Genomic DNA, 21,580 nt, shown 5'->3' on the forward strand with positions numbered 1-21,580 from the left:
AGTGCCGTGAAGCACTACAAGCTTAAGGAAGTGGCTCAATATTAATAAAGAAACATGTTTGTAAAATAAAGATTTCACAGTGAAATCACTTTATTGTAAATTACAGGGTTTATCCCGAATTATGAAATAAATTAAACGAGCATTTCAAGTTTAAAAAGATCCTGATAACGTCTTCCGCTGTCACATCAATTAAATACCACGGGGTTCCTGTCCTGCGGCTCTTGACCGGGTCAAACTGGGGCTAGGGCCGTGACAGGAAAAGGTGGTATCAGAGCCACTGATTTAAGCCAATTAAGTATTCAGCAAAATACTTAATTTTACTGATTGCCATTTTTGTGATTATATGTTTTATTATTTGAATATTTGCTTACAGTATGGGTAAACAAAGACTTTCGGACATCTATCGTCAATTAGATAGTACATCAAAAGATAAGGGATCATCATCCTCAAAACACTCCGTAGATACTGAGGAAGGAATATTTGTCCGTAAGGCATAGTTTGAGAAGCCACTCTCTCCTAATAAAAGAAGTTTGATTATTAGGAAAAGTCAGGAGAAAGGAAAGAAATCACAACCAAAGGAAGTGAGGGTTAATCAGGAAACCCAGAAAATAGGCAGTAATCCACCATGGGAAGATAAATTAGATGAAAAATGGGCAAATCTTTATATGTTAGCCACGGTAGCAGTAAATACCAACCTTTAAAATTATCAATACCCTGACCCAGTATTAGCACCTATATTACCTACAAGCCAGAAGCTCTAAAGAAAAGTTTACCCAGTAAAATTACAATAAACCCTAGTATGTTTTAATTTTCAGTTGTCCTTTGTATTAAATTAATCACACGGTACGCAATAATACTTAAATGTTTATCTATGAAATTTTATCATAAAATTTTAACTTAGCATTTTGTGTGCATTTTGCATATATGTTAAACAGCATGAATGAGTTATCTGAAGCCCTTCAGAATCTCAATCTCTATCCCGTACAAATAGAAGTTTCCAAAGACTTTACTGGTTACATTGCTGATGTGGAGGAACCTATGGAATTTCAAGCTCCACCTCCGGAAAAATCAAAGCCTAAGAAAAGGAGAAGATATGTAGGATGGAGGAAAGTACGCAGGAGGAAACCGGCAACTAGGAAAGTTCCCAAAATAGAGAATCCCATGGATAAAGGAAAAGGGATAGAAATCGGAGAAAATTCTAGGCAAGCAGGAACAGAGATCGGGGAAAGTTCTAAGCAAACTGAAGAATTTCCATTTTAGGAGGAATTAGATCACCTACTGGCAAGTTGTGATATCATTAGACCTATCACCAACAATCTCTACCCTTATCCTGCTGAAACCAAACTTCCAATAAATTTGGAACCAGCTATTCCAGACCCTCTAATCTACACCCAACCTTTAGGAGAAATGGACGAGTGGTGGACTAACGACTGGCTGTTTCAAAACCTCCTTAATAACCCTTATACCTTTTTCCCTCAGTTCGACCCAGAACCTATACCAAACCCACCGATGAGTAATGAAAATTTAGCTAAACTCCGCCATTTTGGCGAGGAGCTGATAGGTGAAGGGAATAGGATCCGGGAGGTGGGAGAACAAATCTCCTGGAAGTATGACGAGAGGGAACGTCGCTTCTAAAAATGCCAGCTGACAAAGGAATAGTGTGGTTGGGAGGCTGTGTTTGTATAATAACGGTAGTAATAAAAATATAACTCTGTAAAATAACTTAAAAATAAAACTTTTGTAAAATAACAGTGTGTACGGATGCCTAATATAATCTATAAAAATGGAAGTCGAGAAATCGACAATTTTGGCTATATGTGTGTTATAAAAGTTGGTGTCATTATGTGCAATTGTTTTGTTATATTTAATTATCAGTTATTTGACACTAATAATTTACACATATAATAATTACCAGATGGAAAACGCTGGTAATGAACCAGTTAATGAAGTGAATCAATCTGAGCAAAATCAGGAAAATCAATTTATGACCAGGCAAGATATCGAGAATATCGTTGCTCAAGGGATAGCCAATGCTATTCCAGCAATCCTGGCTGCTGCCCAGAAACATGTTGAACCTCAACAAATTATTCCTAGTAAACGTAATCAAGAAGATAACTGCAGTAATAGCATAAACAGAGGCGACAACCATACTAATCATGATAATGATCCACGGCAGGCCCCACTCCCTAAGAAAATAAAAGTTGCAACGCCTGGTTGCACATACAAAGAATTTCTTGCTTGAAAACCAGCTGAATTTGCAGGCAATGAAGGGGCGACTGCGACACTGCGTTGGTTAGAGAAAACCGAAGCAGTAATTATGATAAGTAACTGTGCTGAAGAAGACAAGGTTATGTATGCTTCGCATCTTTTTAAAGAATGGGCGCTAGAATGGTGGAATACGGTACTGCAAGCCAAAGGAAGAAATATGGCCAATGCCATGAATTGGGAAGAATTTAAACAGCTAATGGAAAGAAAATTATGTCCCGAATATGAAAAGGAACAAATGGCAAATAAGTTCCTGAGCCATCGTATGATGGGTGTAGATTGTCGAGGATATACTTCAACATTCTTCGAGTATGCAAGAGTGGTACCAACCCTGGCTTCGCCAGAACCGGTGCTTATTTTCCGTTATATTTGGGGATTGATTGGCGAAATCCGTAATATCGTTAAAGCTGCGAGACCTCGCACTATAGACGATGCGGTAGAACTAGCTAACACCCTAACTGACGAACTGGTACGTACAAGAGAAGAAAACCGGAAGAAGGAATTGGCTCAGAAAATTACCCAAGGATTTCGTATGGGTAATAATAGTAAGTTCAAGAAGAGGGGAACCGGACAATCTTCCACTCCGCCTTTCTGCAAGAATTGCAGAAAGAAACATTTTGGAAAATGTAATGAAACCTGCAACTTTTGCAAAGCTATAGGACATCCTGAGGAAGATTGTAGGAAAAAGACCAGGATCTGCTATAACTGTGGAGAAGCCGGGCATTTCAGAAACGAATGCCCCCAAACTGGTCAAATCAGCAGACAACAAAGCTAAGACGACCAACAGAACTACTAAAAAGAATGCTAGAGCATTCCAGCTGACCACTCAAGAAGCAGAACTCATTCCCGATGTGATAGCTGGTACGTTCCTAGTTCACAACGTGTATGCAAAAGTATTATTTGACTCTAGTGCAAACCAAAGTTTTATTAATACTTCATTCTGCCAAGCTCTTAATACACCATTGTCCAATCTTAGGCAGATTTTTACAGTCGAAACGGCAGATGGAAATTCTGTTAACATAGATAAGGTTTTGCGAGAAGGAAAGATAGAACTCTTAGGCCATAAATTTTCCACAAACCTGTTACCTATGAAGTTAGTCGGATTCGATGTGGTGTTAGGAATGGATTGGTTAGTAGCCAACCATGCTAGAATTCTCTGTGATAAAAATTCTGTAGAAATCTATACACCTACAGGAGAAGTAATTTCAATCACAGGAGATAAACCTCGAAAGCCACTGAAATTCATTTCAGTAATGAAGTTGGCTAGTTATTCAAGAAAACAAGAAGTAGTGTACATGATTTCAGTAATCATTAACACAAAAAGTAAGGAACTTAAGGAAATCCCAGTAGTCTCAGAATACTCCGATGTATTCCCAGAAGAATTACCTGGGTTACCACCCGATAGGGAAGTAGAGTTTAGGATTCATCTAATTCCTGGAACTACACCAATAGCCAAAGCACCTTACCGGCTAGCACTCACTGAAATGCTAGAATTGAAAAAGTAGTTAGATGAATTACTAAGCAAAGGATTTATACAACCTAGTTCATCCCCTTGGGGAGCACAAGGGTTGTTTGTGAAAAAGAAAGATGGGTCAATGAGGATGTGTATTGATTATAGGAAATTAAATAAGGTTACAATTAAGAATCGATACCCATTACCTAGGATTGATGATCTTTTTGATCAACTCCAGGGAGCTAGGTATTTTTCTAAGATAGACTTACGCTCCGGATACCATTAGTTGAAAGTACAAGAGGAAGACATACCTAAAACTGCTTTCAGAACTAGGTATGATCATTATGAGTTTACAGTCATGCCCTTCGGACTAACAAATGCTCCTGCAGCATTCATGGACATGATGAATCGGATTTGTAAACCATACTTGGATAAATTCGTAATTGTCTTCATCGACGATATACTTATTTATTCCAAAAGCCAGGAAGAACATTGTGAGCACCTGCATGCACTCTTAACTTTGTTAAGAAGGGAAAAGCTTTACACCAAATTCTCGAAGTGTGAATTCTGGCTGCAAGAAGTGCAATTTTTAGGGCATATGGTGAATCACGAAGGTATTCACGTAGATCCTTCTAAAATAGAAGCAATCACCAAATGGAAGGTCCCGCAATCAGCTATGGAAATTAGAAGCTTTCTAGGCTTAGCTGGATACTATAGACGATTTATTAAGGATTTTTCTAAGATAGTTGTACCCTTGACTAAACTAACCTGTAAAGCAGTTAAGTTTGAATGGGGACCTAGGCAAGAAGAAGCTTTTAAGATATTAAAGCAAAAGTTAACAAATGCTCCAATTCTAGCCTTGCCAGAAGGAACGGAAGATTTTGAAGTATACTGTGATGCTTCAAAATTAGGATTAGGATGTGTGCTAATGCAACACAAAAAGGTAATTGCATACGCCTCAAGGCAACTAAAGAAGCACAAGAAAAATTATACGACTCATGACTTAGAATTAGGATCAAATATTTGCCCTTAAGATCTGGAGACACTATCTGTACGGTAGTAAATTTACAATCTATACGGATCACAAGAGTTTAAAGTACATATTTGGGCAGAAAGAGTTGAATATGAGGCAAAGAAGATGGGTGGAAATCCTGAGTGACTACGACTGTGATATCCAATATCACGAAGGAAAAGCAAACATAGTCGCTGATGCTCTAAGTCGTAAGTATCATGAAAAGCAAAAGCGAATTCGTACTCTTAGATTAAATCTGCAATTTGATTTAATGGAACAATTAAAGAGAGTTCAAGAAACAGCAATCGAAGACGATGCTGAAGAAATAAAAGGACGAATAAAAGAGTTAGAGCATGGAAATGATGGAATTTAGAGATTCCATAAGAAAAGAATTTGGGTACCTAAGCAGGGAGAATTAAGAGATAAGATTCTAGAAGAAGCTCATAAATCTAGGTATACCATACATCCAAGAAATAACAAAATGTACCAAGATTTAAGAGATAATTTCTGGTGGATAGGTATGAAAAAGGACATAGCTAAATATGTATCTAAGTGTCTTACTTGTTCGCAAGTAAAAGCAGAACATCAGAAACCTTCGGGACTACTACAACCGTTAGAAATGCCTGTATGGAAATGGGAACTCTTAACAAGGGATTTTGTTACTAAGTTACCCAAAACCAGAAAAGGTAATGATGCAATTTGGGTAATTGTAGACCGATTAACCAAATCAGCTCATTTTCTACCCATGAAAGAAACCTTTTAGCATGGAAAGGTTAGCCAAGTTGTACGTAGACGAAGTAGTATCCTTACATGGAGTTCCGCTCTCCATTGTATCGGATAGGGATAGTCGTTTCACTTCCCATTTCTGGACTAGTTTTCAGGAAGCAGTGGGAACCGGAGTAAATTTAAGTAATGCATATCATCCACAAACAGACGGACAAATTGAAAGGACGATACAAACTTTAGAAGACATGCTCCGAGCATGTGTAATCGATTTTGGTGGTAACTGGGATAACCACCTACCCTTAATTGAATTCTCCTATAACAATAGTTATCATTCAAGCATTGAAGCTGCCCCATTCGAAGCACTGTATGGACGTAAATGTAGAACTCCAGTTTGTTGGGCAGAAATAGGAGAAAGTCAATTATCAGGTCCTGAAATTTGTGCAAGAACCCATTGACAAGATAACTCAAATCAAAGAAAGACTGAAAATGGTTCGAGATCGTCAGAAAAGCTATGCAGACAATCGCCGCAAGCCGCTAGAGTTTCAAGTCGGAGACAAGGTACTTTTGAAGGTTTCTCCTTGGAAAGGAGTAGTACGGTTCGGTAAGAAAGGAAAGCTGAGTCCAAGGTACGTATGACCATTTCCAGTAATCCAACGAATAGGACCAGTTGCATATCGTTTACAACTACCAGAAGAATTAGTTGGAGTACATGATGTGTTTCATGTATCCAACCTCAAGAAATGTCTATCTGACGAATCCCTAGTAGTACCTCTTCAAGATATAGAGGTAAATGAAAAGTTGAAATTTATGGAGAAACCACTGCAGATAGAAGATAGAAAGATCAAGTTTCTTCAGCACAAAAGACTAGTGCTAGTCAAAGTCAAGTGGGATTCAAAAAGAGGACCAGAATACACTTGGGAGCTAGAACCAGAAATGAAGCGAAAATATCCTCACCTATTCTAGTAAATCTCTAGGACGAGATTTTTATTAAGGTGGGAGGATGTAACAACTCTCACTAAAATTATTATTTATTATGTTAATTATCTAATAGGAAACCCTAATTAAGAAACCCAAGTAATCCTGCATAAACCCTAAAATTTTCAGAACAATCAGAATCAGGATCAGGGCCCCTAAAACTCAAGGGGGGTAAACCCTAATTGACGATTATCTTCACAGTTCGTTGTAGGATGAGAATTTCGTTGATTCGCTGACTCACCCAGGCTACAAACACACGAAGCAACCCTATGCTGGAAATGGACCCGTCGCTCCACGCGCCAGGACCAGTTGTCCCTGGCTCGACACGCGGGGGACCCAATTTCCAGATATAAATAGAGGGGTGTGGGACTTGATTTCTGGTGTTAGTTCGACGTTCAAATTCCATTTGTACACTGAGATATCGTTTAATTACTACAAAACACACACAATCACTAAACGCTGCCGCGACAAACAGGGTAATAACTCGATCGCTATTACGATTCAATGTCCGATCGATTGAAACTATCCAACGAATGTTGAAGTGCTGCTCAAATTAGGGTTTATACTTTGTCATTCGTCGTTAATTCGATGGATGTTTAAGTATTGCAATTTGTCGTTTGTTGTGAGGGTTTAATCTCGTGAGTTATCGTAAATGCTGTATTAGTTACTAACCTAGTTCGTGTGCATTCTTATTTAAATTAGGTTAACAGGCTAATCAGTAGGCTAAACTCTGTCCGCATAAATCTGCAAAGTGCGTCATTCTCTTTTTACCAAACTTGCTTTCAAAATCATGTTTGTTTTCAAAGTTATAATTACAGGGATTGAGTCTTTGTAGTCTTCAATTACAGCCGGTATGTGGGGTTTTGTATACATTACTTGTTATCCATCACCATTGGACAATGGGTTAGCCAAGTGGTGATATGACCATAGTCACAGACACCATTGGACAACGAGATAGCCAATAGGTGGTCGAGTGACAAATACCGTGGGTATATGGTTGACATGTATAAACATTGTAATCGCTCTCAATACTGTAAATTATAACAAAAGTATCATTTTAGACAAAAAGAATGATTCACTCAGTATTTCCCCGCTGATAAAACCTTTTTCAAACATGTTTCAGGTGATTTGTTGTGATCCAGGAAAAGTGTCGTGAAGCACTACAAGCTTAAGGAAGTGGCTCAATATAAATAAAGAAAGATGTTTTGTAAAATAAAGATTTCCCAGTGAAATCACTTTATTGTAAATTACAGGGTTTATCCCGAATTGTGAAATAAATTAAACGAGCATTTCAAGTTTAAAAACATCCTGATTACGTCTTCCGCTGTCACATCAATTAAATACCACGGGGTTCCTGTCCTGCGGCTCTTGACCGGGTCAAACCGATGCTAGGGCCGTGATAGGACCACACACTTAAATTTATGTCGCAAACCTTCATCCGGACCGCACACTCATATAAATAGGCTGTATGATTTATTGGGCCCATGTACTGTATTTTGGGCTGTTACTGTTTAACTGATTAGAATGTTTATATGAAACTGTATGAGACCCATATGTGATACTTGTATGAATACCTGCATGAATACGTGAATGCTTGTATACGAATCTAATTAGACATGGTAACTATAATAGGACGTGATTGACCAAAGTTGTTTTGACAAGTAAATAACGTGCCGAGCAAACCAAGATGAGTTAACACACTTTTCTAAAATCATGCGTTCCCGGTGGTTGGGAAACAGAATGAAAAACACTTTCCCTGGTTTGGGATTGCATTAACGGTAGTAACAACACTTTCCCTGGTTTGGAATTGCTTACTATTCCTGGTTTGGAATACGGTTAATTACTATTTATATTAGATGCAACAAGTGTATTAAATGAAACTCTATCACGGAAGTCCCCACTTACTATACTGATTAGTCATCTGGCCTGGCGAACGGGTTATTAGTTGATAGCGCTATTAGGTCTCACCAACCTCACACCGTGCCTGGATAGGATCGGGCGTGAACTAATAGACTCTAGCAAACCGTCAATGATGATAGACATTGACAAACGGGGCAACAACGAAACATGAGGTCGCTATTACGCAGTTTAGTAGCTTACATATGGGGTAGCTCCCCATCGCATGATATAAATGAGTAACTTAACAACAAACAAGTTTTATGGAATTAAAACTAGACAACTCGTGAACTAGCCAACTTTATGTTGATACCCTATTGCATGCTTTGCAGGTACTCAATGATGGCAGGAGCTTGCAGCTTGGGAAGTGTAGTGGTCGCATTAACCCGTGTTGGGTTTTTGATAATTATAAAACTGTTTAACTTATGCTCCCGCTGTTAACTTCAAACGTTGTTTTTAAAACTTAAGACTTTGGTCTTGGACTTTATTAGTCACTAATCGTATTGGTCTTGATAAAACTGTTTTATTTGTATGATTGTTCAATATGATTGGTGGCTTGTGTTGGTTCAGTTCTGTTTATGCATGAAGGAAAACATATAAATCATACCTGTCACAGCAGATAGTGCAGAAGAGAATCCAGTGAGGGAGTTCGACATGCCTGTCATCTTGATCTGGTTCCTCCTTAGGGTGCTGACTGATGATGGGGACTTAGAAAACCGAAAAGGGTATCGGTTATGGAGAGGAGGTTTCGTGATGATGTTATGGCTAATGGGGTGTGTGAATTGTGTAACTGAGTAACCCCTAAACCTCCACATAACTATCCTTATATAAGCACCCAGGAGGAAACCTAATTAGTTACTAAGGGTAATATGGTCCATCAACAATTACCAACTAATTAAATAATAGGTTCTAATATATTTTGATCTCTATAATGTAAATGATTATGATGGCTATAGATTAAATATTAATACGTAATATATTTAATCTTACATTCTCCCACTTAGCCGAGTAATCATTTACTATGAGTATTAGCTAAGCCTGATCATGAGTTAACACTCATTTTAGCCTTAAACAAGTACTATAGCAGAAAAATACAGCCGTTGAATCATTATGCGACACAGGACCCCCATTAATCATACTATAGCCTTAATTTAAAACCTAATCATCATGATCAAAATACGCGTAAGCCCTTTGTTTGATTTGTAACTTTTTATTTGTCTATATGCCATTATACCGGTTGAACATATTCTAACAGACATACAAAATCAAACTTGAGGAAAATTAACTAATACTTAGTCATTCATAGTACGATATGCAATTGCGCACGACTATTAATTAATACCCGTCTATGAGCTCTCTTAATAAGACTTATGGGTAATAGCCCTTCAGTTATAGGATCCTTAAGCATATCATGAATGTATTCGATACAAAACTTAGTTTCCTCAATTCGTTCATAAACGAATAATTAATTGCGTATCGAAACTTAATGCAGCACCTCTTGAACTGTTACTGTTCAAGGAGTTATGGTAGCTGACTTTATCACACTAATTCTTCAAAACATTATATGGAGTTAATGAACTTATGAGTCCACTGATTAAATTTCCAACAACATTTAGTGACCATGTTATGTCGTTATAACTCAGGTTGTTTAATTTCAGTGCATTATGACTCCTCCATGAAATAGGTTTTGTCTGCTGACATAAAGATATACCCGAAACTGCATTTTATAATCTTCGAATATCTCAAAGTTAGAGTAATAAACCGGTTTTAATTCTCACTTCTTCTTTAAATTGCAGTCTCTCGTTTCTTTTAAAGATATTGTAATACTCCATTAGATGCTACACATTAATCTAGACATATCTAGTGTGTTGCAATATGAGTAATATCTAAACGAGTATAGACTTAAATTTACATAAGGCTTCTAATTAATGAAGCGTAAATAAATAATCTCATTTATCCTATTATCCTCTAAAGGAGAGCAATATTGATTGTTACATATGTAAGGACCCATTTAATGTTAAACTTATGGAACGAAACTAATATCCCATTGGGTCTATCTCAGTATGTTATGATATCAATCACGTAAGAGATATCTCTGAGTTTTATTATATCAAAGTTTGTGTTAACAATGCTTTGACTTATGTAACATATGCTTGTCAAAGAATGTCATCTATATATAGACAAGTTTATTTTAGTTGCTCCCTCTCATCTTGAGGTAGGTACATTAATCCACTTGATTCTTGATGAAAATAATTATGTTAGCTTTTCATCACATTATGATGTTTGCATTAACCCATACATGGATATTATTGGCTTACAAATAAAGTGTTCTTTAACCTTCAGTTTGAAACTTTAGGTTGTTATCTAATGAACATGTAAATGTGTCAGCCATTTATTAGGGAAAATCGTTTTAATGTTCATCTAATGTAGCTTAAAACTATTATAAGCTACTAGAATAGTGATGATCCTCAAAGAAATCTTTTGTTAGATATGCAATAAAGATTCTTTAATAATTTATCTCTTCCTGAGTACAACCTTTGACAACCAATCATGCTTTTGAGTGTCTTAACGCTTATATTAGGATTTGGTTTAGTTATGAACACTCTAAAGTAATTCAATCAAATCCCAAATGTTACTCAAACACATAAAATCAGTTTTACTAGAAAACTGTTTTATTCCATTCATATGATTGATTTACACTAATGGCTTAATTTGAAGAGATAGGATCATTAAACATTTCCAAAATCCATTTCAACTTCAATTAGGGAGGTTATGTAATCATCAAAGTTAGTAGGCTTTTAAACCTAGATGACCTCCTGAGTTGATTATTGGGTTCATTAGAAGTTTCAATTTTATGGATTAGCTCTTGGTTAGGTTGCTATCATTTTCATTCTAAGTTTGTAAGAGTTGGTGCAGTATAGTGTACAAGAGGTGTAATCGGAGTTAAATTCGGAGTGAATTTAATGACACTCTTCCCCCCGCCTCTTGTATTCCTTGCAAGTCATAATAAGGACTTTGACTGCTCCCACTAACCTTAGAAATCTTTAGGAACTCAGCATGCTTAGGGTCAATACTTAACGACCAACAAATTCTAATAGAGAAAACAAATTAATGACATTAGTCGTTGTAGTTTCTCTTGTTGAGGATTATGTTAGTTTAGGTAAGAAATCTAAGTGCGCCCACAATTAAGCAACAATGAAACTTTTGTAAGAGTAGCATTAGATTTAAGGAGATAAGGTTTGATTGAATAGTGTCGTGATGGAGCGATGTCTTGTACAAGAGGTGGAAATTTAAAATTTTCAATCCCCATCTCTTGCAACTATTGCAAGTTATTATGAAGACACTTAATGCTCCCACTGATCTTTAATATCTCTAGAATGCTACAAGAGAAGTTTCAATGAGCTACGTGACGTGGGAACCTATCACATATACGTTAGACTTTATTTGATTTCTTTAATGTCCAGATATCATAAGAAACTATAAGGACATATTTAATAGAAATCTGATTAACTACATATATGAATAGAGTTCTTCTAAAACCGTAGGCCATATGCGACAAAATTTAGATACAAGTTAATAGTCTTTTAAATGATAAATGAATTATGTCTGAATATTCCATTTGGAATAAGTTCCACGAATGTCAATGAATGACTTATGATGGACCCATACTTATTCCTTAAGCCAAGTAATATTTAGGGCTGTAACGTCATGATTTAAAATCACTTAAAATGAGATTAGATGAATAATCATCCTCATTAACCATGTCATGATTTCTCATGAATTTTGGTTCTAATGGATGAAATTTATAAGTCTCATTTTCCTTTTGTCAAATTCTCATCAGCATGATGACAAAAGTTGTGAAAAAATAAGGTATCATCTAGTTTCATCTTAGTAATGTTTCTATCCAGATATTTAGAACAAATAAGAGGAGAGTTTAAGATAAGTGTGACTTTATGTTGACTATGCAAACCTCACAACCTTCATAACATTGCTTAATTATGATACTATATTCTGATTAATCTTCAGAATATATAAGGTATCGAAAAGCGTTGTTGGAAGACTCTTCATTATGGTTCTTATAGTCTTAACATTTAATTTTGTCACTAACTCTCATGTTAGTTATTTGGTGAGTTCTGGTAAGGAAACGTATGGAACTAGAGTCAACTAATCATGTGTTAATTGGAATATTAAAATTATCAGACTTAAATATCATTAGTAAGTTACTATCTAATTAATTTATCCAACTGTTCTTTAGAATAATGGATAGTCTCGTTGCTTATGCCTAGTCTAATGACATAATTATGCAGTGAGATTTTCCCTTAAAGAACCTTAACGTTGGGATTAGCACTTGTAATTTGTCTATGGACTTTAAAACAATCCTCTCTTAAGGTTTTAGTGGTTGTAAGGTGAATATCATCTTATTTTCCAGTTTCAAACATTTATTTCTATGTACATATGTTGCTTATCAACACACTCGTTATACTTTGGTACTTTTGAGTGTTATAGCTGATTTATAATGCATCAAATTGTACAAATGAAAACTTAGTATGTAATGTACTGGAAAATGTACTTATTTCCATGCGTAAGCCCTTAACTTTATGGGTCATGGTATTGTACATTATAATATATTCACATATACCACTTAACCATATAATTTATAATTAGTTAAATGAAGACATGCACCTTAGGAGTTCTTGTGATTATTCCACAATTATAGATTAGTCTTAGGAAAAACTTAATCTGGAATAACTTTAGTGATAGCAATTATGTTAGAGAGTTCTTGATTATCATAAGAGACATCATGTTCGATTTATCCTAATCATCATGCTCTACTTTTCTTCCGTAGTGCCTTATCAGAAGAGAGCAATAAGGTTATCGTGTCTTAAGAGATAATCAAGGATTTAATTTAAGAGCTAATTCTTATAGAAACTTTAAATAAAGCAAAACATTTTAGGCTTAGGAATTAGAGTGGATGAGATATAGATTTATAGAAGAAAATTATAGTGAGTAAAATTATGGGCACTAAGAATAAGGCAGACAAAATGATCACAAAATTAATTGAGGATCATTAATATAAGGATCATTATGTGAAGAGGTTGTGATATGTCTATTACTAACATCAAAATAATAGACTACTTAAAGTTCTACTTAAACGAAGACAAAACAGCTTTGGCCAGAAGTGTAATCATTTAAGCATATGTGCAAAGTGGTTGTAACAAATCAGCTTTGGCCAGAAATTGAGACAAACACTTTAGTTATGCACTTGTTGAGTATGCCATCTATGAATGAATTAAATCAGCTTTGGCCAGAAATTAAGACATTCATGCTTATGATGCACACACAACATAGCTTTCGTAACACTTGGATGATAAGTAGATGCATCAAGTCAGCTTTGGCCAGAAATGATGCATCAGAAGCTCATTCAAGTAAAGCCATTTTGGTTTTGTAAAACATTATTTGATCCTCATTAATTAACTAAATAATTACAAAAACCAATCATTTAATAGCAAACCACCCGTTAGCGCGGATCGAACTACGGTCTCGCAATCACGATCTCGACTAATGATGTTATGGTTGCGAGTCGCAACTACGGTCTCGACTAATCACGTTATGGTTGCGAGTCGCAACTACGGTCTCGACTAATCACGTTATGGTTGCGAGTAGCAACCTCATGGTCTCGAGTGATGACGTAATGGTTGCGAGTAGCAACCTCATGGTTGCGAGTGATGACGTTATGGTTGCGAGTAGCAACCTCATGGTTGCGAGTAGCAACCTCGCTAACAGCTGTTAATTGTGATATCATAACCGAAAATTCGAAAATTGAGAATTGTGATATAGTTTCCAATTATAACATTGATCTATTTTATCATAAAATTTCGAAAACATAATTTGTTTATCCTTTTAACAGATTTCGAAAAACTTAATAGACAAAATTAGATCAAAATTAGGGAAACATTTAACAATTCAAATCACATTCCAAATCATAAAGGAAAATTCGAATTTTGACTAAGAACATTATGAACCCTAAATAAAAATTACTCAAACATTCATCCGAAATCTCTGAAATATTATTACACATTTAAACATATTGATTTCGGAACAGTAAAACTTCATGAACATATTCATCCGAGATCCATGATTCATGATTCAGATCCGAGATGATATAATTCAGATCCGAGATGATATTTCGGATGATGATGACGAAAAATATTATGGTTTTATAATTCAGTTTTCCAGATTTATTCCAGATTTCGGATACAAAAACAGAACCGACTAATCAACATATGCTCTGATACCACATGTTGGTTCAGTTCTGTTTATGCATGAAGGAAAACATATAAATCATACCTGTCACAGCAGATAGTGCAGAAGAGAATCCAGTGAGGGAGTTCGACATGCCTGTCATCTTGATCTGGTTCCTCCTTAGGGTGCTGACTGATGATGGGGACTTAGAAAACCGAAAAGGGTATCGGTTATGGAGAGGAGGTTTCGTGATGATGTTATGGCTAATGGGGTGTGTGAATTGTGTAACTGAGTAACCCCTAAACCTCCACATAACTCTCCTTATATAAGCACCCAGGAGGAAACCTAATTAGTTACTAAGGGTAATATGGTCCATCAACAATTACCAACTAATTAAATAATAGGTTCTAATATATTTTGATCTCTATAATGTAAATGATTATGATGGCTATAGATTAAATATTAATACGTAATATATTTAATCTTACAGCTTGATCCTGGTCAATCACACGCCACACGGTGGTACTCCGTATGTAGTAATTGAGGGCGTGACAATTAACGTTCATGATGTAGTTGTGTAATTTGCTGGATCTGTATTACTTTCAAATGAAGGTTTGTTGTAAAAAAAGACTGAAAAGACACTGATTTTTAGGAGTGACGAATTATTATAATTTTTTAAATAATTTAATATCAATTCTACCTAGGTGAAATACTTATATTTTTATATAGTTATATAGCAATGGGATGAACAAACAAATACAAGATATTTTGAAAATACCAATGATGTCTTAATTTGTACAACATGTATTCCCATTTTGTTAATTTGTTATAATAACTGGTAGTTTAGAATCTTGTGTATTGTACGCATTGAATAAATGAAATGTTATAAAAAGTTATATTTAAAAAAATTTGTGTATTGTACATGTTAAATAATCAGGTGTACTACACGAATTGAATTGAATAACATATAATATAACAATAATAATTTAATATGTAGTTTTATAAGTATTTGTAATTAAATATTAAATTTATATTAATTATCTAAACATAAAATATTTTAACGTCATTATTTAATAGAAAAGAGATGTAGGAAAATAAAAAAATGAAGTGGTCTAGAATTTTAACATGTGTCCTCTTAAGATTATTATTTAGAATTAATGGATTTCAATAATCTCTACGAGGTTTTGCCGCAGTGTGCCTTCGGACGACGGGTTTTCCTCGAAGTTGAAAATGGTGGGCTTGGGCTACTCGGCATTGTCTGCGATCGCTAGCGTATGTGATCGCTTTTTACCATTTGGTTACCCCGGGTTGCCGGGCTTTTATTTGTTGAGCTCTAAAAAAGGAATACTAAGGACAAGTGTAATAATCTCTATATTATAATAAAAAGAATAATGAATTTTAATAATCCAAACTATTTGTCATTATGATTTGTTGATTTGGGATCAATAGATTGTTTCGTGAAGGAAAATCAGAGTTTTAATGGAATATTCTGTATTTGGGTTCAATAATCTTTGTTGACTTGGGTCTGAAACATGTTTGTGATGTTTGAAATTGTTGTTTGTGTTAAATGAGGTATTTAATTTACAACTTTCATGAAGATTAAGGGTTTTAGAGTGATTTGGGGATGATGACACGGGAATCTAGGAAGAAGTTTAGGGGTTTCCGGATTAGTTGGGTGGTGGGTGGTGGCGAATGGTGGTGGTGGTGGTGGTGGACTTGAGGTGGTGGTGGTGGTGGTGGCTGATGGTGGCGAAGATGAGGTGGGTGGTTGTTGATGGTGATGGTGGTGGTGGAGGTGAGGTGGTGATGAGAATGCCACATATGCAGCCGTCTCATCAAATAACAAAGGCATGTGCCATGTTAGTGCCACATCATCGAAAAACTAACTTATTAGACCTCAGTTAGAAAAAGGTCCGTTGGTAGACAATAGGTTAAAAGGCGGGAATATATGTGGTTATTTTTGTAGTTGAAACTGTTGTTGACCAAGGGAGAATAGATAGGATTATTAAAGTGCGTTATTACTTTTATTTATAATATAGACATTATTACACTTTTCATTAGTATGCCTTTTTTGAAACGGTCAACAAATAACAGTCCGACTATCGGGGATAACCAACTAACAAAATGCGACCCCATACGCTTGCGATCGCAGAAAGTGCTGGGCAAGCCCAACATCTTCAGTTCTAGGGAAAACCCGCCGCCCGAAGGCTCACAGTCGTAAAACATGGTTGAGATTATATTCGAACTTGAGAGCTGTAATTTTCAGCCCTAATCTTTTGTTCCCATCCAATACCAGTTGAGCGAAATTATTCCTATATATTATAGTTTAAGTATTACTTTTATTTTGCTTATAACTTAGAGCTTTATAAATATTATATAAGGTAGGGTTTGGTACGAAGGAAAAAAAAAGCGGAATGAAATGGATCATTCTAATGAATGAAAAGAAACATGTTTAGTTATAATATGGTAATGGAATGAAACATTTCACAATTAATGTAATTCCTTCAAATATAACACTTCTTTGAAGGAATAAAAAAAACACTCTTTACCAAGGAATGATAATATATTGTTGTTGTTGTTATCAATATTTTTATTATTACTTTTTTTACCATTAAGATATAATAATAATAATAATAATTATTATTATTATTATTATTATTATTATTATTATTATTATTATTATTATTATTATTATTATTATTATTATTATTATTATTATTATTATTGAGACGTTTATATTTTTGTCGTTTTTATTAAAATTGTGTTTCGGTACTTTGTCTATTATTTTTGTCTATCAAACTATACAAATTAATAAGTCATTCTATTCATAAATGAGTATCCAAACATCATATTGGAATGGAATGATCCATTTCATTTCGTTGTCCATTCTGTTATCCTTTGTTCATTCATTCTTTCGTTCATTCCATTATCTCATACCAAACAAACCCTAAAAGTAATAAAAGACAATTAAACTTATGCCTTTACATTTGTTGTAATCTTCTACTTCTTATATGGAAAGGAACGCAAGAAAAAACATTGTAACCGGAAGTTGAGCAGTAAACCAATAGAAATTACCGAAATTTTTGTTTGTGATAAACAAAGTAATAATACGTTAACGATCTTGAGAATATTTATACCGGAGTATTCAAGTGATCTTACATTATTTACATTAGAGAGTAGGAGAGTATTCGATGGGTATTACTTTCAATTTAAGTTATATTTAATAAACATGGTAGAAAAACATGAGTCCAATGACTAACCTAAAAGCTAAAGATGTTTGTTCCTAAACTAGGCAGGTTATAAGATTGATTATAAGATACTTTTGTTTGAGTGTTCGAGACTTTGAGAAATGATATGGTATTATATGTCAATTACCCAAAAACCATACCAAATCCGTTGAATTGCTTTAAAATAGAAATACATAATATACTTGTATATGTTTTAAAATTTTTTAAAAAATAACAATTTGAAAATTTTGAATTTCGATATTAATATATACAGATTGGATACACATACACCCTGTGTGTAGTGGTTAATCGGATTGTAGTAACTAATTTGAAATACGATACTATAATCTTTAAAATTAATGACGTATGTCTCGATACAATTTTTATAAGGGTTGTATGTTGGATAAATTTTATATATATATATATTGTTTACGAGTTACTATGAATAGTAATTTTAAATTTTAAATAATATGTATCTTTTTAATATTTTATTATATCAATACATTATTTTTCATTATTACTTTTAACTTTTAACATATTTTTAGTTTTCCCTTTTATTTTATATATATTGTTTACGAGCTACTATGAATAATAATTTTAAATTTAAAATAATATGTATCTTTTAATATTTTATTATATCAATATATTATTTTTCATTATTACTTTTAACTTTTAACATATTTTCAGTTTTCTCTTTTATTATTATATTTACTTTTAGCTTTTTATATATATTGTTTACGAGTTACCATGAATAGTAATTTTAAATTTAAAATAATACGTATCTTTTTAATATTTTATTATATCAATATATTATTTTTCATTATTACTTTTAACTTTTAACATATTTTCAGTTTTCCCTTTTATTTTATATATATTGTTTACGAGCAACCATGAATAATAATTTTAAATTTAAAATAATATGTATCTTTTTAATATTTTATTATATCAATATATTATTTTTCATTATTACTTTTAACTTTTAACATATAACTTTTAACATATTTTCAGTTTTCCCTTTTATTTTATATATATTGTTTACGAGCAACCATGAATAATAATTTTAAATTTAAAATAATATGTATCTTTTTAATATTTTATTATATCAATATATTATTTTTCATTATTACTTTTAACTTTTAACATATTTTCAGTTTTCTCTTTTATTATTATATTTACTTTTAGCTTTTAACGTATTTTCATCTTTTCCTTTTCTAAAACTATATTTCCTTTATCATTTATTTTTGTTTTAGTAATTCTTTTCTATTTTTTTTAATTCATCTTTACCTTCTCAATTAATTTGATATTTCTTTAATAACTTATGTTCGTCATGTTTACGAGCTACCATTAATAGAAATTTTAAATTTAAAATAATATGTATCTTTTTAATATTTTATTATATCAATATATTATTTTTCATAATTACTTTTAACTTTTAACATATTTTCAGTTTTCTCTTTTATTATTATATTTACTTTTGGCTTTTAACGTATTTTCATATTTTCCTTTTCTATAACTATATTTCCTTTATCATTTATTTTTGTTTTAATAATTCTTTTCTCTTTTTTTTAGTTCATCTTTGCCTTCTCAATTAATTTGATATTTCTTTAATAACTTATGTTCGTCATTTTTTAAGCTTAAGTACGTAGTTTTGTTTAATTTCTACCCTCGATCAGTATAAGTTTTATTAAAAACGAATTTATATTCCAAATAAAATATTTATTTGGTATCATAATATGATACGATGATATCATTTGAACCGATTCTAACGGTTAGTCCTTTTAAACAACATGCTACATTTTCAAATAACTTTTGTTTTACGTTATCATTCGCTCCGTTTCGCGGTAACATGCGAGGTAAAAAAACCTAGTTAGAGTTAAATGCATTTTAGTTCTAGTGATTTGAGTCATTTTGCCATTTTAGTCCAAAGGTTTCGTTTTTGCCTGTGGGTCCAAAAAGATTTTAGCGTTGCCATTTTAGTCCACTGAGTTAACTTCATCCATTTTTTTCTGTTAACAAGAAGGGCAATTCGGTCATATTATAATTCGGTCATATTATATGGCCGAATTGCCCTTCTAGTTAATAGAATTACATATAAAATGACCAAATTGACCTTCTCGTTAACAAAATAATGGATGAAGTTAACCCAGTGGATTAAAATGGCAACGGTGAAATCTTTTTGAACTAAAAGGCGAAAAATAAAACATTTGAAATAAACTATCAAACTGAACCAAACCATAGGAACTAAAATGACATTTAACTGATAAATTATTAGCACACCGGCTAACCTATGTGGACTTGAAATTAACTTCAATAATGAAATTATTTTAGAAGGGTTGTATGTTGGATAAATTATTAACTTCAATAATGAAATTATTTTAGAGACAATAATGCAATTTTAAATTCCATGGTACATGTGATAGCTTCCTTTGGTTCCTTAAAATAATGTCCACGTATTCAAACACAATTATTACAATAATTTATAGCGGAAAAAATGTAGACCACCAATCTTGTTATTAGCTCATATTTCATGACGATTACTTCATGTCTTCGTATATTTTCACGTATAAGGGTGAAGGGAGTGCTTAAATATTTGGAATAGGTAAACTTTCAAATCACTTAATCAAACAGTATCACGTTGTTTTATCTATTTTGTTTAGTTATTGTTTAAGAACGTTGAAGGTGGTTTACCTATTTTGGATTAGGTAAACTATTATTTAAAAAAAAAAAGACATATAAATGAAACCATCCAATCATCGGCCCCCCTTCACCTTCCCTCACCTTCACCGAGTCGGTAAAGGTTCACCGATCATCATGTTCGCCGAGTGGTAAACACCGACGGCAGCGGTGTTACCGCTTGGTAAAACCGCTTTGCCGTTATGTTTACCGATCCCCTCCGTTCACCCTAAGTTTGCTAAAACATCCTTTAAACCTCGCTTATACAGACCTTGTACACTGAGTTTATCCACTTTTCATGTGTTCAAATATGTATAAAATAATATTTGATTCTTCATTGTTACCTTTAATATCAACAAATACTTAAAACATAAAATATATATAAAACATATTTATCTTTCACTTTTCATTTTAATTATTTTCCTTTACTTTCTACGTCATTTTCTAGTTTTCACGATCATGAAAAATGTAATTTGACAAAGTCTTGGGGTTTGTTGATTTGTCTTTAACTCATGTATTTTATATGAAGTTGTCTTCAAAACAATAACTTCTTTTAATTCAAATTACATAAGAAATTATTGTTTTATACTCTTTAATTTGAAACTGGTATGAGATAAACTTTCAGAACCTTTTTACACATTTTTGTAGTTTTTTTAACTGTCGATATGATGATAGTTAAGGATTGTTGTTAATAGCGCTATTCCGTTATTTAAGATGGTATCAATGTGGGTATTTGACGTTTTACGATCGTTTCCTTAACCATTTACGCTCCTTTAGTTTTATATGAAATAAGATTAATACAACTAACAGGTATTTGGTTGTTTACAATCCAGACGATAACAATTATACACGACCACACCCGAGTTTAACACATTATAACATTTCATTTGAAAGTTAAATGAAAATATACCATACATATGATAATAAAAAAATTAAAAATAAAATCACATGTACAAAGAAACTAATGAATTTAAATTGTAATTAGTTAAAACTTTTAATTTAAATAATTTTTGTACTTATAAGCAATATCAAAATAATAAACACCTCATTATTATCTCACCTCTTGATCATAACCACGTGTATACACCAAATTCCACGTAAGCACCAATA

This window comes from Helianthus annuus, chromosome 17 (genome assembly GCF_002127325.2).
Source record: "Helianthus annuus cultivar XRQ/B chromosome 17, HanXRQr2.0-SUNRISE, whole genome shotgun sequence".
In the NCBI taxonomy this organism is placed as follows: domain Eukaryota; kingdom Viridiplantae; phylum Streptophyta; class Magnoliopsida; order Asterales; family Asteraceae; genus Helianthus; species Helianthus annuus.